At 40.3% G+C, this 24,120-nt stretch overlaps 1 long non-coding RNA gene across 1 annotated transcript; it reads left to right on the top strand.

Annotated features, from left to right (window-relative positions):
• Positions 1-11,339: 11,339 nt before the first annotated feature.
• LOC129138915 (uncharacterized) lies at positions 11,340-21,735 on the top strand. The gene is made up of 4 exons (XR_008542150.2): positions 11,340-11,588; positions 11,818-12,018; positions 17,123-17,207; positions 20,812-21,735. It is a non-coding gene; the product is annotated as an uncharacterized LOC129138915 (long non-coding RNA).
• Positions 21,736-24,120: the final 2,385 nt, after the last annotated feature.

The following is a 24,120-nucleotide window of genomic DNA, read 5'->3' as shown; positions in this document are numbered from 1 at the left end:
ACTTTATAATGGAATTCAAGTATCTGTTTCATTTATGAATTTAGCATTTGAGTAAAGTAATTTTGATTTCCAAAATTATGAAAAATAATGACAATGTAATGAGAGAAGGAGGAACCAGGCCTTAGTGCTACATATCGTGGTTGTAAGGTAAAGTCTCATTATTTCCAGTATGCTTTATTATATTCCACTTATCGACCTGACTATTTGTGTCAAAGTATAATTCTTATGCTGAAGCTCTAGCTACAAGAGGCAAAAGAATGTTATCTTCATTAAATATATTCATCATTTTAATGAGATAATAAGGGAAAAAAATTAGGATTTAAGCTGAGTAAGAATACTCTTTCAATGAATATGTCCCTGAGATACCCAGAATTCACAGTTAATTTATGCATCTGGAATACCTCAGTTTTCACCAGTAAAAGTATCCTGAGTGGCTAGTGCACTTTAAGAATATTCTGGCATACTAAATAAATAATGTACCTGTGGGACAAAGGAGTTGGGTAAGCCTTGACTTTAGACGACTCTGACTACAAATATAAAGCCAGCACTTTTGGTTCTGATAAGACTGAACTTCTCAGTATCATAATCATAAAGAGCATTGTGCAGCTGAACTTTGCTCCCACTGGTTCAGTAGTTACTTATTTCTACCTAAGCACTCACCTTTTACTCAAAAAAAAAAAAAAAAAAAAAAGGAAAGAAAAGAAAAAGAAAAAAGAAAAAAAAAAGAATTATATTTGAGACCTGCTTCACCTGAATTACAAAATGAGTAAGTGTTTTTAGTTTCAACTGACAGAAAAAAAATGGATTTGTTCCCTTCAGGGACTTGTTTGGTTGTTTTAGTTGTGCATAAATAATTCTAGCAAAGGAATGATAGAAAGGAGATGAAAATTAATTTATACTACTTGCTACCTGGTAATAAAGGTTCTTTTGAGGGGGGTTATGAATATTATATGCTTTAATTATATACTTATCCCTATTAATATAGGCAATAGTTTCTTTGAGCATGCCTAAAAAACTGTATTTCTAAAATATAACAAATACCATTGAAGTGGGAAATTAAAGAAAAATAAAATTAAAAAGAAAGAGAAATGAGTTTTCCTGTATTAGGCTGACTTGTCCCAGAGGCAGCAACAGGCAGAGCCAAGACCAAGGAAAAGTCTTAATAATATTATCTAATGCACTCTGGAGACACTCCCAGCACTCCCTCAACATAGGCAGAAGAAAAACAAATTTTCCTTTGTTTTATGGAATGAGTTTATAAATTATTTTTCTTTATAACTAGTGACTTTAAGTATTCCATCTTATCTAAGAAATACAACAAAGGTCATGTGAAGCCTGTGTAGGCAAGAACTACAGCTGCCTGGCACCATAGTGAAGGTTAAGATAAGCCCATGCCCAGGCAAACCTACATAGTGGACATCTGGATTGCTTGGTAACGGTCTTGTGCAATCCTTTCATTGTCCTACCTCTGTATCCTTGCTTTCATTCCACTGTAAGCTTACTTCAAGCTAGCCCACCCCTTTTTATGAAGTGTGTTTAAAAGTCAGATGCTGTCTTTATTCCAGGCCCAGTCCTTTGGACTTTGAGTCAGCTGGGCCTGAGTGCACTCAATAAAGATTTTCCCGTTGCAAGCTGAGGTCTCTTTCGCCCTCATGAATCCCACAACACCATGTTAATTACTTGACATTCCTCGACCCCAATAACTCAGGCCACTCGACATCACGTGCTTGCCTGGATGAAGCTCCCCCTTTTCAAACAGTATACATATTTTCATGTGGTTTATTATAGTGAGTGTAGAACATATGGAAGTAACCATGCCCATAAATATGTTGGAAGAAGTCAAGCTTCATCTGCATCTAGCACATAATTCAAAAACAAATAAAAATGTGGCCAGGTGTGGTGCTCATGCCTGTAATCCCAGCACTTTGGGAGGCTGAGGGGAGCAGATCACGAGGTCAAGAGATCAAGACAATCTTGGCCAACATGGTGAAACCTTGTTGCTACTAAAAATACAAAAATTAGGTGGGTATGGCAGCAGGTGTTTGTCATCCAAGCTACTCAGGAGGCTGGGGCAGCAGAATTGGTGTATCCAAGGGTCAGAGGTTGCTGTGAGCAGAACAGAGATGCAGCCACTTCACTCCAGCCTGATGAGAGAGCGAGACTCCCTCTCAAAAATAAAAAAATAAAAATAAAAATAAAAATAAACTCAATAGGCTTTACATTAAAGTTAAAATTGCTACAAATTACCTTTATAACATGTGAATAAAACTGCTAAACATGGATTTGCATAAAAGGTGTATAAGATGGTAAAAAATGGCTTTAGCAAAAAATTATAAGGATAACTATATATTTTGCTTAAGAATACAATTTTAAAAAAAATTAAATAAAATAAAGTGGACTATTCAAGAAAATTGAAAAAAATATTGTAAATGTTAATCCTGCAAAGAAAACTCTGTGTGTGAGCATATTAACTAAACTTAAAAGTGTAGAACATAGGGAAAAAAGGTAAACATGATTACTTAACATGTTTAGGTACATAAAATTGCCAAAATAATATCTGGTATGTTATATTTTAGGGAATAGTCTTAACACATGTTTCAAAGCTGTATGCCATGTCTAAGGTTCTAGTGTCTAAATATATGGTATTAGTCACAATCAGTGTTGTTATGCTGGGTTATTGTGAACCACGATGACCAAATTTCTTTGTCAATTATGTTTCTAGCTGCATCCAAACTGGACATTTTGGTATTTACAGACAATTATTACTTTGTTTAAAGACTCTTCAAAAAATGGTTTATTACCAAGCTGTAAAACTTTAACAATTGCACTCAAAGGAGGGTTTCTCATGACAAAAACAACAACAACAAAATTACAGAATACCTGAAAAGATAAAATTATTATAAATATCAACCAAAACAAAATGGACTAAATTAACAAAAAAAACAAAAAACAAAAAACAAGTTTTTAACCTTTTGCATAGAACACTGCTAATCTTTATCTTATGTTTCTGAGTCAAGAAAACTTGTCTTAAGTGAGCTACAGTGTTTAAACAACCAAGTAAGGTATACTTCTGTAAATGGAAATTAAAGTGTGTTTGCTTCTCTCTCCCTAGTTTCTCTAGAATTTAAAAACTAGTTGTAAGTATTCTTAAACTACAACAATATAATTGCCTACATCAGTGCAATAAGAATCTATTTTCTTTTGTAAAAAAAAAAACTTACCATGATTTTTTTAATAAAAATGGGAAATTGAAGAGAGAAAATTGTGTTTCAAAAACTATAGCACACCTGTTGTTAAATTTGAGTCTGCCTAATGTTTTTCAATTTTTATTATTTTCTACAGGTTAAATTATATCCATTACAGAAATCAACTCCTACACACTCAAGTTAAAGCCTGAAGAGCTGAGAAAACAAACCCTAGCAGCCCAGAAAAATGTCTTAAATATCAGTGTAAAAAAATAAGAAATCTGAAGCTGAAAATCATAAAATATAAGTAATTAGGTGAAAATTACTCATCTTACTCAGTCTCAACCCTACTTTACCAAATACTTTTTTTTCATTCCTACCTGTCTTTTAAGTTAGACATTAACACCTTTATTTGTTGTTATTGGTGTTTTTTTAATGGAAGTTGTTTACTATGCCAAGCATAAGGGAATTGCTTAACTTACTCTACTATTTGCAGTAGGAATATATACTGTAGCACCTAAGGGTGAAATATCGAACAAAGCATCTTAATTACTGTAGCATTTTGTTTACTTATTTTCATGATATCAGATATAACAGTTACTAATAAAACAGTAACACATGGGTCTTTCCAAATATGTGTCTCTCTCTGTCATTGGGAAGAAATGTTGCTTCTGTCTCAACCAATTAAGCCTAATATGAAACGCTGCTGAAAAGCCTAGGACTATTGTTCTCACCCTGCCTCAACAATCTTTTCCAAATAGTTTTAACCCACAGAATAATGACCATTTTGCAGACAACTATACAAAAATATTTACAGACAGTATTGCTTCTGCAGTCGATTCAAGATTAAAAAAAAAAATCTCTGCTCCACCCCCTGCCCTCTCCATCAGCAAGAAGTAGCCAGAAAGAACATGTCACCCTTCATCGTTTTGTAACTAAAGGGTCTGGAATGACAGAACAAGGGCGCCATCATCTTGGACAAACACCGCCAACTGAAAATCCAGCTTCCTTTCTAACCTCATGCATTTCAAAGGAATCACTTGTCTTCTAACAACAAGCAGCCAGAAAGAGCAGACAGTAAAACACAGATAAGACAGCTGGGGCACACAGGAAGGTGGGGGGAAAGTCCCTTGGGTAACTTCCAAACTTCACCCTCATACAGTGGGTATCAGTGAAACAGTGAGCCTTAATAAGCACATTGCTTTCCCTTCAGGTGCACTAAGATAGGGAAAGTAAAAGCATTCTTGGGGGGTATGCCTGCAGCTTCTTGCAGATATATGGAAACAGACACACAACCCTTCCTCCTAAAACAGGAATTAAAAGAAATTAAAGAATGTGTAAGCAAAAACTCAGTTGTATGTAATAAAACCCAATTCCCCCTGAGGAAGAGAAAGAGCTGAAGTCCTTTAAAAATTAACTGCCTGTTTTTGTGTGTGTGTGGCTAGTGAGCCTTATCTCTCCCTTTCCCAGGCATTGTGAAGACCCTGTTTCTCTAGCTGTGCCACTGCAAGGTCACTAGGCAGATAAACTCAAGCTATGAAACAAGTTTTTCCTTGACATGTAAAAAATGATGTAATGCATGTCTCAATTGAATAACTGTCTTGTTTCTCACTTCTGTAATATGCTTCCAACTTCACAGATCTCCCCCTGATGTACAAAATGCTTAAAAGGTAACTGAACACTTTGTTTGGGACTCAGTCTTTTTGGATGTTAATCTGACCGGGCTGGTGCAACTAAATAATAAATAATAAGTATCCTCCTCAACCGCTCATTCTCTCTGATTCCTAAATTATCCTGCTGCACTCCCAGAGAAGCACAACAAAGGGACGTAGAAGTAGTCCAAGCCTCTGATAAACTCTCCTGCCCTGAATCCTTAAAATGTCTTAATTTGTAAGACAGTGTGTCTCAGGCTCATGCAGGCCAGAAACCCCTGTAAGGTTTGTTTTCTAAAATAAATCTCTCCTTGTTGACTCTCAAGCCACTCTTTTTGTTTCTTTCCTCTTTCTTTAATTCTTACAATTATGGTTTTCATAGTATTCTCAAAAGTATAAATAATTTAGGGTCATAAAGAAATGTGCATATCATGAAAACTCCTAGTAGATCCACATATTTTCATTCATCAGACTATTCATTAGTTATTTATTGAGCACTAGTAACTCAGGCACTATATCTTAATAACTCTAAGCATAAAATGGTGAACAAAGTAAGAATAAGTTTTGATCCCTGTATTTTCTATGCTATCAGAAAAACAATGAACAAGCACATTAATGAAAAAATAATAATTTCAGATTATCTTAAGCACTGTGAGAAAAATAACCGAGGTGCTGTGTGAGAAATAATTTGCTTGAGAGAGTGGAAGTTCATTTCCAAATTCTTTCAACAAGAATCTTAGGAAATTCCTGTTTGGGTGTGACTCTACAGCCTAGACCTAAAGAATGAGAAGAAACTGAGTGTGCAAAGATTCAGAAGAACCGAATGACAAAAAAGACCCTAAACGGAGGAGCACTGATTTAACATGTGTTTTAGGGTAAAATGAACTTGGAGGAGAGGGGTTGACGTGACATTGGAAGACAGAGGAGTCAGGGAAGCCAGACCCTTCAAGTTTGAGCAGGAAGTTTGTGTTTTATTCTAAGTGAAGAGGGAATATTTTTGAATAGTTTCAAGAAACTTTTGACATAGCTACCTTTAGGTCTACATAAAAGTATTTTAATGAGAAAAAAATATCTGTGGACAAGTAAACCAATATATTATTTGCTCTAATTGCATACTAATTTCTAGAAGCTTGAGATTGTACCATGAAATTCCTAGCCTAGCTGACACAAATTGCAGATATTTAACATTAGCCAAAGTGCATAGAAGGCACAAAAAATAATAACTGAAGAAGAATTTTGAGCATACACGGAAGAAATGTAATGAAAATTTTTATGGTCAAGTGAGATCTTGGAAGAAGGAAACCATGGTGTAGAAGAAAGCAAAAAGTAAGCCAGGTTCAGTGGCTCATACCTGTAATCCCAGCGCATTGCAAGGCTGAGGCACGTGGAGCCACTGAGGTCAGGAACTTGAGACCAGCCTGTCCAAAATGGAGAAACTCTATCTCTACTAAAAATATAAAATTAGCTGGGTGTTGTGGTGCATGGCTGTAATCCAGACAACTCTAGAGACTGAGGTAGGAGAACCATTTGAACCCAGGAAGCAAAAGTAACGGTGAGGTGAGATTGCCCCATAGTACTCCAGCCTGGGCAACAAGAGCAAAACACACAAAAAGAAAGGAAAAAAATAGTAAAACTTTAGAAGCATAGGTTTTTCCCAGTCTTCTGAAATCCCAGAGTCAGAGGTATGGAGTTAAAGGGAAGTTTTGTCCACTCATGATTTGATTGCTGAAAAAGAACTTCATCATAAGGTGTTTGAGGCAACATAGGTCACCTACGGCACATAAAAAGTAAAATGAAGGTATGGCATTGTTAAGCAGAGAGAGAATGCTGAAAGGAGATTCAGAGATGCCCTTATGTAGCAGGGCAAGGATAGGACTCTGATGTGCCCCCGTGTCTCCTGGAAGAGATGGCAGAGAACTCAGCGCAGTGCTGGGAGGCATTCCCACGGCTACCTTGACAAGAGATAAGGTAGTTATGGTGCTGAAGCCACAGCATAAACAGCCTAATTGGGCGTTTAATAGAGGGTTTATTTATTTATTTTCAAATTTTTGAAAAGAAAAGAAAAGCACAACTAACTCCTGAATGATCCAATACAACAAGTCACAAATTTATGCTGTCACTCAGAACATAGCATGATAATTTCAGAAATCAACCAGAAATCCTACAGTGAAGAGCTAGGTGAAACCAGGGTCCCAAAGGTCATTCCAGGAGTCACCATCTCTTTTCCACTTTTGCAAGGGCAAGTGTTCCACTGTTCCACCCCACATTTTCATTTGCTACTTTGGGATTCATAAGTGGCACTCTGTAAAACAAATCTCTTTCCTGAAAAAAAAAAAAAAACAATAGTGTTAGGTGCTGTTCACTAGCCAATTAAAACATCCACCATAAATTTAGTAGGGTCAGGGCTTGTGAGGAAGATTAGGTTGATAAAACATAACCAAAAACTTTCAAGTACTGCTACATCACAGTTGTTCTATTTGTAAATTTGTAGCACTACCACAACACTTAGATTTATGTCCTTCCATCTATTTCAGTTCATTCACTGTTCATATGTAATGGGTATGGTTTTAAAAATACATACTTAAGACATGTGTACTGCTTTCAATAAGGGAATCTAAAATGAGATGTATTCTGATCCAGAGTAAAGAATTATAAGTTTTGTGGTTGCTGCTGTCTCTGCTGCCAACTGTCTCTGTGATCTAGGCCAAGTCTTTTAATTTCTCTGGGCTTTCATTTTCTCCAGAAAATGAGGAGATTGGACTAAATCATTGTTGAGGTCTATTTTGATTTCTGATGTCTTTCATTCATCAGAGTGCTGAAATAAGGAATGCTGAGATGATTGTGGTTAGATTGGCATTAATCATGAAACCATGTCAATAACTGTACAACCATTTAGTGAGTCCAGGCCATTTACCTGGCACAAAGTCAGTCATTTTATATAGGTTATTTCTAATAATCTAAACAACCCCATGAGAAAGTAGAAATTCAGAGAGTTTGCAATTTGCTCCATGCTACACAGTTTATAACTGGCATACCCAGACTTCTAACTCATGTTTTCACTGAAGTTTCTAAATTATACAAAATAATACTTATTTTCCATCTTTTTACATTGTTTGATTTGAAGATAATAGTTTCCAGTCATTGTGAAAATCTTATACATCATCCAATCTCCCCATTCTCTCTGAAGCTATTTTTATAGCATTGAGGCAAAGCAATCTATGTCCTAACTCATGAAGAACTCACTTAGACCATTCATTTAGCAATTATTTTCAAAGATAACACATTATTCTAATCTCCTGTAACTATCACCTGTGTATTTCCAACAAAACGATAAATGCTCTTAAGGAATTTCAAGAAATGCTTGGGAGAGGTTTGGCATCAACAAGGCTGGAACTCAAGTGAAGAGAGTAAGGTACCTGCCATCAAAACCTCAGGAGGTCTCACTGTCAGGACCTTACCAGTGCCTGGTCAGCTCAGCTCATTCTTGGCCCTAGACAGCCCATAGCAGCAGGTGGATGGCTAGCTCACTGACATGGTCTGAATTAAGGTAAGTAATCTTAGTTCTCAGCTGTGATGCCCATGGCTTTGGCTGCCCAGAGAGACCCTATGTAGTGCCTGGAAAATCAACCTGATGAAAAGAAAACTGAAGACCAGAAGTCAGAGTATAGAAAAGCCAATGGAAATGCCTACCTTGGTAGCATATTATTATAGTATAATGGGGGTCATCAAAGATCTGAAACAATATCTTGTTCAGTCATTCTCTGGAGCTAAAAGCCCCAGTAATATAAATGGGCCCCAGTAATATAAATTTACATTACATTACAGTAATGTAAATGGAAAGATTTTTGAAGAAAATCCTTTAGATTGTTTCAGCCCTGGACCTAAGTGTGTTAGTGCTGTAGCAAAACATCACACACTTAATGACACTTGGTAACATTATCCAAAAAAAAAAAGCATAAATTTATTGTCTCAGTTCTAGAGGCTGGAAGTCCAAGTCAAGATATCATCAGCTTTGATTTTTTTCTGAGGCCGCTGTCCTTGCGTTGCAGATAGTGGCCCACCTTTTGTGTGTTTATATGGTCTTATCTCTTTGCTCTTGCATTCCTGGTGTACCTTTGTGTATCAAAATGTCCTCCTCTTATAAGGTCACCAGTGAGATTGGAATAAGGCCATATCCAACTGCTTAGTTTAACATAATTACCTTTTTAAAGGCCTTATTGCCAAATACAGTGGCATTCTGATGTAACATTATTAAGACTTTAATATGAATGTGTGGGGGGTTGGGGAATTCAATGCATAATACCACAAGTCTGGAAAATTGTAAGCTGTCACATAGGCAAATACAGTTATAGTAACCAGCAGAATACCATGCATGTTAATAAATAAGTATTGTTTATTTATGCTTCAAGGTTCAACTCTGACAACATCTAGATAAATAATACATTTTTGTTGATTTGATATGATTGATTTAATGAATTAATAAATTTGTTTACTATCACCAGTGGTCCCCATCACACTACATGATTAGAAAATGTAAGGGTTAGATATGTGTGTGAGATACAAGATATTAATGAGACTCATCTGTCTTATTTAAAAATTAGTATTTTAATTAAACAATTGAACATAAGCAATATTACAAGTTAAGCAGATACATCTTATTTAGCAAGATCTCTCTAGGAAATAAGTAGAACTGAATATTTCCCTCACTTTTTCTCCTCCATTAGCTTTAATAAGACCTAATTCATATACTTAAACATGGATTGGATATTGATTACTATTAATTCCTATACTGTCACTAGTGTCGCTTTTGGACTGACGGTCTGGTTTCAGATTACCATAAAGTACAACATATTTTATTTAGTTCAGATGCTGAAAAATTTTCTGCATTATAAATACTTATTTTAAGTATTTATTGTAACCATTATGCTAATAATGGATATTTTCAATGTTTATTTATTCATTGTATTTTCAGCATTACTCATATTCTCATCAACCTACATATCTGAGCCTTTCCCATTTGTTCCTCTCCTCCAAGATACCCTGATTCCCTTTGTTCACACAACAATAGAAGGAAATAGAAGGAAAAAATAAAACAAATTTTGTAGATTTTCTTGTTTTACACATTACAGGCATTTTTTTTCGTTTTTGGCCTGGATTCTTTCTACTCAGATGCTATCCCTTTTTTCCATTTGGCTCTAAAAATAAAATTGCCCATCACTCATCAATTACAACTAACAAAAATTATTCACTTGTTTTAACATGAAACTCAAACTGAATAATGTACCCTTAGCTGCAGGCTAGCAACATATTGAGAGGTGACAGTGTGCGGGCAGCCCTTACAGCCCTAGCTCACTCTCAGTGCCTCCTCTGCCTAGGCTCCCACTTTGGCAGCACTTGAGAAGCCCTTCAGCCCACCACTGCGCTATCGGAGCCCCTTTCTGGGCTGGCCAAGGCCAGAGCTGGCTCCCTCAGTTTGCAGGGAGGTGTGGAGGGAGAGGCATGAGCGGCAACCGGGGCTGCAAGCGGTTCTTGTGGGCCAGCTGGACTTCCGGGTGGGTGTGGGCTTGGCAGGTCCCACACTCAGAGTGGCCAGCTGGCCCTGCTGGCCCCAGGCAATGAGGAGCTTAGCACCTGGCCCAGTGGCTGCGGAGGGTGTACTGGGTCCCCCAGCACTGTTGGCCCACATGTGCTGCACTCGATTTCTCACAGGGCCTTAGCTGCCTCCCTGCAGGACAGGGCTTAGGACCTGTAGCCTGTCATGCCTGAGCCTCCCCGCAACCTTCCATGGGCTCCTGTGCAGCCCGAGCCTCCCCAATGAGCACCACTCCCTGCTCCAAGGCGACCAGTCCCATCGACCACCAAAGGGCTGAGGAGGGCAGGTGCATGGTGCAGGACTGTCAGGCAACTCCACATGTGACCCTGGTGTGGGATCCACTGGGTGAAGCCAGCTGGGCTCCTGACTGTGGTGGGGACTTGGAGAACTTTTATGTCTAGCTAAGGGATTGCAAATATACCAATTGGCACTCTGTATCTAGCTCAAGGTTTGTAAACACAACAATCAGCACACTGTGTCTACCTCAAGGTTTGTGAATGCACCAATTGACACTGTATCTGGCTACTCTGGTGGGGACTTGGACAACCTCTATATCTAGCTAAGGGATTGTAAATACACCAATCGGAACTCTGTATCTAGCTCAAGATTCGTAAACACACCAATCATCACCTTGTGTCTAGCTCAGGGTTTGTGAATGCACCAATCGACACTCTGTGTCTTGCTACTCTGGTAGGGACTTGGAGAATGTTTGTGTCAACACTCTTTATCTAGCTAATCTAGTGGGGGCACGGAGAACCTTTGTGTCTAGCTCAAGGATTGTAAACGCACCAGTCAGCACCCTGTCAAAACAGATCACTCGGCTCTCTGTAAAATGGACCAATCAGCAGGACGTGGGTGGGGCCAGATAAGAGAATGAAATCAGGATGCCTGAGCCAGCAGTGGCAACCCGCTCAGGTCCCCTTCCACACTGTGGAAGCTTTGTTCTTTTGCTCCTTGCAATAAATCTTGCTACTGCTCACTGTTTGTGTCCACACTGACTTTATGAGCTGTAACACTCACCATGAAAGTCTGCAGCTTCACTCCTGAAGCCAGCAAGACAATGAAACCACCAGGAGGAATGGACAACAATCACCTATCACCAAGTGGTGAGACCATTGCCTATAGCTAAGTGGCAAGACAATCACCTATTGCCAAGCGGTGAGTACCATCGGGCCCCTTTCACTTGCTATTCTGTCCTATCTTCCCTTAGAATTCGGGGGCTAAATACCGGGCACCTGTTGGCCAGTTAAAAGAGACTAGCGTGGCTGCTGGACTAAAGACACGGGTGTCAGGCTTTCTGGGAAAGGGCTTTCTAACACCCACAACTGTTCGGAGTTGGAACAATTGGTTTGTCTAGAACCAGCTTCCACTTTTCCTGTACTTCTAGGTTGAGCCAGAGTCAACAGAGAGGAAAGCCATGCAGCTCTGGGTTCCCGACAACAAGTTTGTTGACCCTGCAGCCATGAGCAGAACTCTCAAAGGCATGTCACCCAAGCAAGACTCGCCCATCTATCCTATCTATCCTGACGCTTGACCCCTGGGTCCTAATGCCTGCCAGACAAACTTCCTCTTACCTCTCTTCTCCAAGGTTAGTTTCACTTCTAAAAATTGCTACCTGTCTCTGGTGCTTTTCTAGTTTCTCCTGTAAGAATGATTTATAGTATAAACTCCAAGACTCTGTTACCTTCTTTAGGCACCTGGGCACACCAATCAGAAAGACATAATTTTTGCCCGAAGCCGCATCATAGTGGGGACTACCTGGAATTTTAGGATCCCTCCTCAGACTAACAGGCCTAACAAAAGCTATTCCTGAAGCTAGGATATGGGGAGCCTCAGAAATTGTATCCTTCCTATTCATATAAGTGAGGACAAAAGGTGTCACTCTTCCAACCTTGGAGATCCCTTCCCTCCCTCAGGGTATGGCCCTCCACTTCATTTTTGGAGCATAACATCTTTATAGGACAGGAGTAAAGTCCCAATACTAATAGGTGAATGCTTAGGACTCTAACAGGTTTTCAAGAATGTGTCAGTAAGGGACACTAAATCCGATTTTTCTCAGTCAGTACTCCTTGTGGTCTATGAGGAGAGGCAAAGGTGCAGGTTTCCAAGAATGCATTGGTAAGTGCCACTAAATCTGACCTTCCTCAATCCTCCATGTGGTCTGGGAGGAAAATTAGTGTTTCTGCTGCTGCATCTGTGAGTGCAACTATTCCAATCAGCTGGGTCCAGAGACCATTGTGGGTTCTTGGGCAGGGGTTGTTTCTGCTGCTGCATCAGTGAGTGCAACTATTCCAATCAGCAGGTTCCAGGGACCATTGCAGGTTCTTGGGCAGGGGAAGAAACAAAACAAACCAAAACCACAGTCATTTTTGTCTTTCAGATGGGAAACGCTCAGGATTCAACAGGCTCACCCTCGAAATGAATCCTAAGCCATTGGGATCAATTTGACCCACAAACCCTGAAAAAGAGGTGGCTCATTTTTTTCTGCAGTATGGCTTGGCCCCAATATTCTCTCTCTGATGGGGAAAAATGGCCACCTGAGGGAAGTAGAAATTACAATACTATCCTGCATCCTGACCTTTTGTGTAAGAGGGAAGGCAAATGGAGGGAAATACCTTATGTCCGAGCTTTCTTTTCACTGAGGGAGAATACACAACTATGCAGAGCTTACAATTTACATCCCACAGGAGGACCTCTCAGCTTACCTCCATATCCTAGTCTCCCTATAACTCCCCTTCCTATTAATGATAAGCCTCCTCTAATCTCCCCTGCCCAGAAGGAAACAAGCAAAGAAATCTCCAAAGGACCACAAAAACCCCCGGGCTATTGGTTATGTCCCCTTCAAGCTGTAGGAGGAGGAGAATTTGGCCCAACCTGGGTACTTGTCCCCTTCTCCCTCTCTGATTTAAAACAGGTCAAGGCAGACCTGGGGAAGTTTTCAGACGATCCTGATAGGTACATAGATGTCCTACAGGGTCTAGGGCAAACCTTTGACCTCACTTGGAGAGATGTCATGCTACTGTTAAATTCAACCCTGGCCTTTAATGAAAAGAATGTGGCTTTAGCTGCAGCCCAAGAGTTTGGAGATACCTGGTATCTTAGCCAAGTAAATGATTGAATGACAGCTGAAGAAAGGAAAAAATTCCCTACTTGTCAGCAAGCCATCTCTAGTATGAATCCCCACGGGACCTTGGCTGAGATCATGGGGACCGGAGTCAGAAACATCTGTTGACTTCTGTTCTAGAAGGACAAAGGAGAATTAGAAAAACGCCCATGAATTATTCAATGATGTCCACGATAACTCAGGGAAAGGAAGAAAATCCTTCTGCCTTCCTCGAGTGGCTACAGGAAGCCCTCAGAAATTATACTCCCCTGTCACCTGAATCACTCGAGGGTCAATTGATTCTAAAAGATGTTTATTACTCAATCAGTCACAGATACCAGGAGAAAACTCCAAAAGCAAGCCCTAGACACTGAACAAAATCTAGAGGCATTATTAAACCAGGCAACCTCACTGTTCTATAAGAAGGACCAAGAGGAACAGGCCCAAAAGGAAAAGCAAGATCAGAGAAAGCCTGCAGCCTTAGTCATGGCCCTCAGACAAACAAACCTTGGTGGTTCAGAGAGGACACAAAATGGAGCAGGCCAATCAACTGGTAGGGTTTGTTATCAGTGGGGTTTACTAGGACACTTTAAAAAACATTGTCTGATGAGAAACAAGCTGACCCCTCATCCATGTCCACTATACCAAGGCAATCACTGGAAGGTACACTGCCCCAGAGGATGAAGGTTCCCTGGGTCAGAAGCCCCAAACCAGATGATCCAACAATAGGACTGAGGGTAACTTGGGCAAGCACCAGCTCATGTCATCAATCTCACTGAGCCCCGGGTATGTTCAACTATTGAGGGCCAGGAAATTAACTTCCTCCTGGATACTGGCACAGCCTTCTCAGTGTTAATCTCCTGTCCTGGATGACTGTCCTCAAAGTCTGTTACCATCCGAGGAATCCTGGGACAGCCTGTAACCCGGTATTTCTCCCACCTCCTCAGTTGTAATTGGGAGACTTTGCTCTTTTCTCATGCCTTTCTTGTTATGCCTGAAAGTCCTACACCCTTATTAGGGAGAGATATATTAGCCAAGACTGGAGCTATTACCTACATGAATATGGGGAACAAGTTACCCATTTGTTGTCCCTGACTTGAGGAGGGAATCAACCCTGAAGTCTGGGCATTGGAAGGACAATTTGGAAGGGCAAAAAATCCCTGCACGATACAAATCAGGTTAAAAGATGCCACCACTTTTCCTTATCAAAGGCAATATCCTTTAAGGCCTGAAGCTCATAAAGGATTACAGAATATTTTTAAATAGTTGAAAGCTCAAGTCTTAGTAAGGAAATTCAACAGTCCCTGCAATACACCAATTCTAGGATTACAAAAACAGAATGGTCAGTGGAGACTAGTGCAAGATCTTAGACTCATCATTGGCGCAGTAATTCCTCTATAACCAGTTGTACCCAACCCCTATACCCTGCTCTCTCAAATACCAGAGGAAGCAGAATGGTTCACAGTTCTGGACCTCAAGGATGCCTTCTTCTGTATTCCCCTGCACTCTGACTCCCAGTTCCTCTTTGCCTTTGAGGATTCCACAGACCACACATCCCAACTTACGTGGATAGTCTTGCCCCAAGGGTTTAGGGATAGCCCTTATATGTTTGGTCAGGCCCTAGCCTAGGGCCTAGCCCAAGATCAGGGCCTAGCCCAAGGTCTAGGCCACTTCTCAAGTCCAAGCACTCTGGTCCTTCAATATATGGATGATTTACTTTTGGCTACCAATTCGGAAACCTTGGGCCAGCAGGCTACTCTAGATCTCTTGAACTTTCTAGCTAATCAAGACTACAAGGTGTCTAGGTCTAAGGCCCAGCTTTGCCTACAGCAGGTGAAATATCTAGGCCTAATCATAGCCAGAAAGACCAGGGCCCTCAGTAAGGAATGAATACAGCCTATACTGGCTTATCCTTGCCCTAAGACATTAAAACAGTCGAGGGCATTCCTTGGAATCACCAACTTTTGCCAGCTATGGATCCCCAGATACAGCAAGATAGCCAGCCTCCTCTATACTCTAATCAAGGAAACCCAGAAGGCAAATACTCATCTAGTAGAATGGTAACCAGATGCAGAAACAGCCTTCAAAACCTTAAAGCAGGCCCTAATACAAACTCCAATTTTAAGCCTCCCCATAGGACAAAACTTCTCTTTATATGTCATAGAGAGAGATGAGATATCTCTTGGAGTCCTTACTCAGACTCATGGGACAACCTGACAACCAGTGGCATACCTAAGTAAGGAAATTGATATAGTAGCAAAAGGCTGCCCTCCCTGTTTAACGGTAGTTGCAGCAGTGGCCGTCTTAGTGTCGGAGGCTATCAAAATAATACAAGGAAAGGATCTCACTGCCTGGACTACTCATGAAGTAAGTGATATACTAGGTGCCAAAGGAAGTTTATGGCTATCAGACAAATGCCTAGTTAGATACCAGGCACTACTCCTTGAGGGATCAGTGCTTCAAATACACACATGCATGGCCCTAGACCCTGACACTTTACTCCCAGAGGATGGGGAACCAATTGAGCATGACTGCCAACAAATTATAGTCCAGAATTATGCCACCCGAGATGATCTTTTAGAAGTCACCTTAACTAATCCTGACCTTAACATATATACCAATGGAAGTTCATTTGTGGAGAATGGGATACAAAGGGCAGGTTATGCCATAGTTAGTTATGTAACCATACTTGAAAGTAAGCCTGTTCCCCCAGGTACCAGTGCCCTGTTAGCGGAACTAGTGGCACTTACCTAAGCCTTAGAACTGGGAAAGAGAAAAATAATAAATGTTTATACAGATAGCAAGTATGTTTATCTAATCCTACATTCCCATGCTGCAATTTGGAAAGAGAGGAAGTTCCTAACCTCTGGGGGAACCGCCATTAAATACCACGAGGAAATTATAGAGTTATTGCATGCAATGCAAAAACACAAGGAGGTGGCACTCTTACACTGCCAAAGCCATCAAAATGGGAAGAAGAGGGGAGAATAGCAGCATAAGTGGCTGGCAGAGGTAGAGAAAGACCAGCAAGAAGGAAAGAGAAAGTCAGAGAAAGAGAGAGAGGGAGGAAGAAACAGAGAGACAAAGAGAAGGAGACAAAAAGACAAAGAGACAGAGAGAGAGAAAGTCAAAGAGAGAATTAAAAAGAGAGGAAGAGACAAAGAAGAAGTTGAAGTGAGAAAGAGAGAGATGGAAGCAGTAAAGAAAAAAGCAGTATATCCCATTCCTTTAAAAGCCAGGGTAAAGTTCTGTCTACTCAGCCAAGGCATATTCTTATTAGGTGGAACATCGACCTATATCTGCCTCCCCACTAACTGGACTGGCACCAGCACCTTAGCCTTTTTAAGTCCCAACATTAACAATGCCCCAGGAAATCAGACCTTATCAGTACCCCTCAAAGCTCAAGTCTGTCAGCACAGAGCCATAGAACTAATACTCCTACTTATAGGGTTAGGAATGGCTACTGCTACAGGAAATGGAATAGCTGATTTATCAACTTCATTATCCTATTACCACATACTCTCAAAGGATTTCTCAGATAGTTTGCAAGAAATAACTAAATCTATTCTTACTTTACAATCCCAAATAGACTCTTTGGGAGCAGTGACTCTTCAAAACTGCTGAGGCCTAGACCTCCTCACTGCTGAAAAAGAAGGACTCTGCACCTTCTCAGGGTAAGAGTGTTGTTTTTACACTAACCAGTAAGGGATAGTACAAGATGCCACCTGGCATTTACAGGAAAAGTCTTCTGAAATCAGACAACATCTTTCAAATTTTTATACCAACCTCTGGATTTGGGCAACATGGTTTCTCCCCTTTCTAGGTACCATGGCAGCCATCTTGCTGTTACTTGCCTTTGGACCTGGTATTTTTAACCTGCTTGTCAAATTTGTTTCTTCCGGATAGAGGCCATCAAGCTACAGATGGTCTTACAAATGGAACCCCAAATGAGTTCAACTAGCAACTTCTACTGAGGACACCTGGACCAACCTGCTGGCACTTCCCCTGGCCTGGAGAGCTCCCCTCTGGAGGACACTACAACTGCATGGCCCCTTCTTTGCCCCTATCCAGCAGGAAGTAGCTAGAGCAGTCATCAGCCAAATTCCCAACAGCAGTTGGGGTGTCCTGTTTAAAGGGGGGATTGAGAGGTGACAGCATGCTGGCAGCCCTTGCTCACTCTTGGCACCTCCTTTTCCTGGGCTCCCACTTTGGCAGCACTTGAGGAGCCCTTCAACCTGATGCTGCACTGTGGAAGCCCCTATCTGGGCTGGCCAAGGCCAGAGCTGGCTCCCTCAGCTTGCAGGGAGGCATGGAGGGAGAGGCATGAGTGGCAACCAGGGCTGCACGCGGTGCTTGCAGGCCAGCTGGAGTTCCGGGTGGGCATGGGCTTGGTGGATCCTTCACTTGGAGTGGCCTGCTGGCCCTGCTGGCCCCAGGCAATGAGGAGCTTAGCACCCAGGCCAGCATCTGCGGAGAGTGTACTGGGTCCACCAGCAGTGCTGGCCCACCAGTGCTGCACTCGATTTCTCACTGGGCCTTCGCTGCCGCCCTGGGGGGCAGGGCTCAAGACCTGCATCCCACCATGCCTGAGCCTCCCTCCCACCACTTCATGGGCTCCTATACAGCCCAAGCCTCCCCAACGAGTGCTGCACCCTGCTCCACAGTGATCAGTCCCATTGACCACCCAAGGGCTGAGGGGTGCAGATGCATAGCATGGGACTGGCAGGCAGCTCCACTTGCAGCCCCAGTGCGGGATCCACTGGGTGAAGCCAGCTGGGCTCCTGACTCTGGTGGGGACTTGGAAAACCTTTGTGTCTAGCTAAGGGATTTTAAATACACCAGTCGGAACTCTGTATCTAGCTCAAGTTTTATAAAAACACCAATCAGCAGCCTGTGTCTAGCTCAAGGTTTGTGAATGCACCAATTGATACTCTGTATCTAGCTACTGTGGTGGGGACTTGGAGAACCTTTGTGTTGACACTCTGTATCTAGCTAATCTAGTGGGGACATGGAGAACCTTTGTGTCTAGTTCAGGGATTGTACACACACCAGTCAGCACCCTGTCAAAACAGACCACTCTGCTCTCTGTAAAATGGACCAATCAGCAGGATGTGGGTGGGGCCAGATAAAAGAATAAAAACAGACAGCTGGAGGCAGCAATGGCAACCCACTCATGTCCCCTTCCACAGTGTGGAAGCTTTATTCTTGCGCTGTTTGCAATAAATCTTGCTACTGCTCATTCTTTGAGTCCACACTGCCCTTATGAGCTGTAACACTCACCGTGAAGGTCTGCAGCTTCACTCCTGAAGCCAGCAAGACCATGAACCCACTGGGAGGAACAAACAACTCCAGACACACCTCCTTAAGAACTGTAACACTCACCGCGAGGGTCCACGGCTTCATTCTTGAAGTCAGTGAGACCAAGAACCCACCAATCCTGGACACAATATGAGGTCAAAGGGTGTAAGCTAAGGTCTTCAAATGTATGTGTTTTTTTTTTTTTTTTTTTTTTTTTTTTTGGAAAATTATGTATTCTTACTTATTAAATTTATCTATACATTTTTACTTTAAATATTTGTGTAACATTATCAAATATGATTAAATAAGTATATTACTATATCAAATGTACTTTTTTCTTTTTTTTTTGAGATGGAGTCTTAATCTCTCACCCAGGCTGGAGTTCAGTGGTGCAATCTTGGCTCACTGCAAGCTCTGCCTCCCGCCTCCCGGCTCCACGCCATTCTCCTGCCTCAGCACCCTGAGCAGCTGAGACTACAGGTGTCCGCCACCACACCTGGCTAATTTTTTGTGTTTTTTGTAGAGATGGGGTTTCACCATGTTAGCCAGGCTGGTCTCCAACTCCTATCCTTGTGATCTGCCTGCCTCAGCCTCCCAAAGTGCTGGCATTACAGGTGAGAGTCACCACACCTGGCCTTATATCAAATGTAATTTCTAACTGAGTTTTTGTGATATTAATTAATAGTAACTTAGCAAATAGGGCTCGTGTCAAGTTTAAAAGGCTGCAAAAGATGTAATAGACTCAAATAGTAATGATCTGATCACTCATTTTACAGATGAAGAAACTAAAAGCCATATAGAAGGGCGAAGTTGTAAACAGGAATTATTTTGAAGGAACTTTCATTTTTATGTTCAGATATTATTTGAGAAAAATTTTCTGAACAGGACCTTTGAAAAGAAGTTAGTGTAATGGAAGGTAAACATGCATAAATCAAAAGTATTAATAACTAATTCAATAATGGTGAATACTTGGGGGACCAGTAGAAGGTTTTGAAGCAAATATGAATTTCATGTTGGTGTATTAGAAGATAGGGAGTCAGTTGAAAAATGGCATAAAGTTCAATATGACAATTATATAGTTTGTGATAATGCTTGTTGACAAAATGAACTAATAATGAAAGAATGGAGCTAAAAACACCTGTGAGGAAATAAAAACCAAAAACAATTTGGGATCCATTTGTAAACTTATTTGCTTTTAGAGGAAGGCTACAGTAATGCAAATGAGGAGAATAAAGTGAGTCCATAAAATGGGTTAAAGAAAAATACAACAGGATTGTGTCACATAATCATATAAATGATTCAAATTCTAATAATAGATTCTTGACCCTAAAATTAATCAGGCTGAATTTTTTAACAGTAATAAAATATTATATATAAAGTGGCAAAACCATTATCAAAGGTAACAAAGAGCCTTAAGTTGTAAAACATCCACAATTTGGAATTTTTTGTGGCTGTAAATAAATATTACACCAAGTGAACTCCATATTGATATTTCCTTGAAAATTATTGCACAGAGTGGAGTAAAATTAATAAAACATGGTGGCCTTAAGAAACAAACAACAACAACAAAACTAATGTGTGTTTAAAGAGGCCATGTAAAAGGACTTTCAACTTTAGTACTTTCTATAGTTAGCCAGTCTCCTAGAGGGTCCAGTGTTTCAGAACTGAGAGCTGGTCTGCATGTCAGCACATATTTCCAGTGCTGAAGGCTATGAGAGTGGAGTGAAATCTCTTTGATTTCACATATACTTTGTAGCAAAGTTATTTGCCATTATAGAGAAACTCCCTTTTTTCCTTCCCAGTGGTGTTTCCAAGAAGAAAGAAGCTTAGTGTTTCACAGTATGCATTTGCATGTTGTTTGGATGCTAAGCCCTCCACCTCAGCAAACCTTGAGATAATGGAGAAGCTCAGAATCCAGTCATTTGAAGTAGGAAAATGACTCTGATTCACTGACCATTTTATTTTTGTTTTCCTTAACAGATGAGGCCCCTAAAGTATTTTCAACTCCAGAAGACTGAACAGCAAAGAAAAGCTAAAACATCAGCAGGACAGAGGATATGCCTAATCTAAAAACTATCCTAGTTGTGGTTAGGAAGATAATTTCTTTGGAGTTATTTACTTAGGTAAACCGCTAATCTCATGACTGCATTACTTAGGTAAACCGCTAATCTCATGAGATATGGTGGTTTACCTGAGTAATACATTCGTTAACTTATTATCTCATTGTTATTTATTTATTTTAGTAGAAGCTTTGGTTTGTAGGAATTTGTGTCAAAATTCCAATACTTATTTGATAATAACCCTGCAGTTGGTTGAATTTTCTAAAAAACAAACAAAAACTATGTTGAAATAATAACGCTGAGGACCTGTGACTGTTTCTGTATTTGGAAATGTAAATTTTTCAAGTATAATCAAATTAAGGTAAAGTCACACTAGATTAGGGTATGCCCTAAATTTAATGTCTAGTATCATTATAAAGAAAGAGACATTTAGAGACACTGAGACACACACAGAGGGAAGACAGCCATGTGACTACAGAGGTAGATGCTGAAGCGATACAGCTACAAGCTGATGAATGCCAAGGATTACTGGCCAAAACAAGAAGCTGGGAAGGGCATGGAAGAATTCTTCTCTAGAAATCTCAGAGGTCTGGCAACGTACTGACTTCAGACTTTTGGCTTCCAGAATGAAGAAAAAAATATGTTTTTAAAAGCCATTCAAAATGTGGTAATTTTTTATGGTAGCTCTAGTAATATAATGCATTCTCAGAACTATGATTTTCCCTGATTATTAATTATCTACTCATTGCTATCTTTTTCAACATTTTCTCATTGCTAGCAAAAACATAATTTCCAACTTTTTGTATAAAAGGTGTTGCTATATCTTTTAAAACTTCTAGTAATCTTAGGGTTTTCTAAACAGAATATGTAAATTTAAAGGGAAAAACACATTTAGACTTCTTAATGAAATCAGTGTTGATTGGGAGAAGAAAAACATCCTCCTTCTCTCCTGCAATCTGGCCTGGGCCTCCCCCTGTAAGCATCCCAGATTAAATTATATGGCTTGTTACCCTACAGTAAATTTAAGAGGGTGACAATGACGTTGGTGATGATAATGATGGTGATTAGTACAAACATGATAATTCATATCTTAATTTTTTGTTTGATTATAATTTGCTAACATTCACTGGTATACATCATGTATATGATACATGTGCACACATAAACTCCTTTGAATAAACAATATTAGGTTTCCCTTTCCCTTTATCTGAGTTTGAGTTTCACAGAAAACAAGCCTGAAATAAAAGAGTATATGTGGAGTACTTTAGCGGGGTATATGAGATGCAGGAGAAGGAATACACGGAAGGGAGGGCATTTGCTCTAACATCTTATCAAGTAGGCCAGCTTGAAAGGGAGTTGAGCAATTCTAGAGTTAATATTTTATGATGAAGAAACTCCTCTCTATGTACAACAACCTCAATGAATAACCTTCAACCTTTGTGCCTTAAATAACACAGATTCTCCATAGAAGTCACTACTTCTCTTGCAGCCCACCCAAGCAGAGGCCACTTACTCTCTCACAATTCATATATTGGAAAGCCTGAGTCAGGTCACAGATTCTTCTTCCTCCCTTTCTAATATCATATTCAAGTACACTTTCCTAAATTTATGACCCACTCCCTTTACTCCCTTTAGTCTCACAATCTTCCTATCCATTCCAATGCCTGCCAAGGATTACAGTGGCTTTAACATTCACACAAAGGCCCACCAAATAATACCAGTTCCTGAAATTCCTGGTTTCCAAAGACCTTCTCTTACACTTTGGTTTAGCCATCATCTTTCACTGTTTTCTCTTAACTATTTTGTTTCCTGATTTAGGGTCTCACTCTGTTGCCCAGGCTGGAGTGCAGTGGGATGATTATAGCTCCCTGCAGTCCTGAAATCCTGGGCTCAAATAGTCCTCCCTCCTCAGCCTCCCAAGTGGCTGGAACAACAGAGGCACACTACCATGCCAAGTGAAATTTTTATTTATGTATTTATTGCAGAAATGGGTCTTGATATGTTGCCCAGACTCCTCAGACTCCTGGCCTCAAGAAATCTTCCTGCCTTGACCTCTCAAAGTGCTGGAATTATAGGAATAAGCCACCATGCATGGTCCCCTTAAAGATTCATTTTACTAATATTTTAAAGTACCTTGCCTATACATCTCACCTGTGAAAGCCCAGCTGTGGAACACCTCACCCATCCCCTGTCCAAGTTGTTTCCTAGACAGCTGGATGTCATGTTTGAGCTGCATTACGAACACTCTCATATGTCTATACAGTAGAGACCACCTTTAGCTAATAGCCAGTTAGGAACTCAAGTCCTTAGCCCAACAGCCCACGAAGAACTAAATCCTGCCAACAGCCATGTGAACTAGCTTGGAAGCACATCTTTCCCAACACGTGTTTTAAAATGACTGATATCCTGGCTAACACCTTGATTGCAATCTCATGAGAAGCCTTGAGCCAGACATACCCTGAAAACTATGCCCAGTTTCCAGACCCACAGAAAGTGTGAAATAACTAATGATGTTTTTTTAAGTCACAAAGTTTCGCTATAATTTGTTACTCAGTGATAGATCACAAATAAACTAGCTATGTCCCCTTACCAAAGTCATCTCTCCTTCTGGCAGCTAAAGTGCATGCTAGAAACTAATGTTATGTGATTAGGTAATTGGTAACTGGGAAGCAATATTAAAATCTCTAAAAAAGTAGTCATAAAAAAACAGAGAGATCGAGTAGCTGAAGGGAAGTCGCAAATATGCCATAACACACTCTGTAAATGCATCTAAATTTCTACTTTCCCCGCAAAGGTATCATTGGTGCCACGCCTACTTAAGGTTAGCTCTTAAGGATGTGGTGTTTTAGTTAAATTGTACATTATGGGTAGAATTACTCTGATGCATTCTTGTAGCTCTTTCTACATTATCTGAGCAATTTTGTGATACCTACTTCTTTGTATTCCCATCTCTCCCTGCTCAATTTAATTTAGTAACCGTTTCATTTCATCATCTTACTCCAACAATATGGTGTGCCATATATCAAATACTTCTTTGCCACATTTTTAGTTTCTGCTATTGCTTACAAGCACTATAATTATAACAACCAAAGACAATCGAAGCACCCAACCTTAAGCAGTTAATGGCTGTTCAAGAGCAGGTCACTATCATTATGCTTTGTTCCTCCATGGCCAAAGTCAATTGTTTCCATTTAGACAATTTAGATATTTTGATTTCTCTCTTCTAACA

Source organism: Pan troglodytes, chromosome Y (genome assembly GCF_028858775.2).
Source record: "Pan troglodytes isolate AG18354 chromosome Y, NHGRI_mPanTro3-v2.0_pri, whole genome shotgun sequence".
Classification (NCBI taxonomy): domain Eukaryota; kingdom Metazoa; phylum Chordata; class Mammalia; order Primates; family Hominidae; genus Pan; species Pan troglodytes.
Note: the sequence above shows the minus strand (reverse complement) of the source record. Positions and strands in the feature narration are given on the sequence as shown.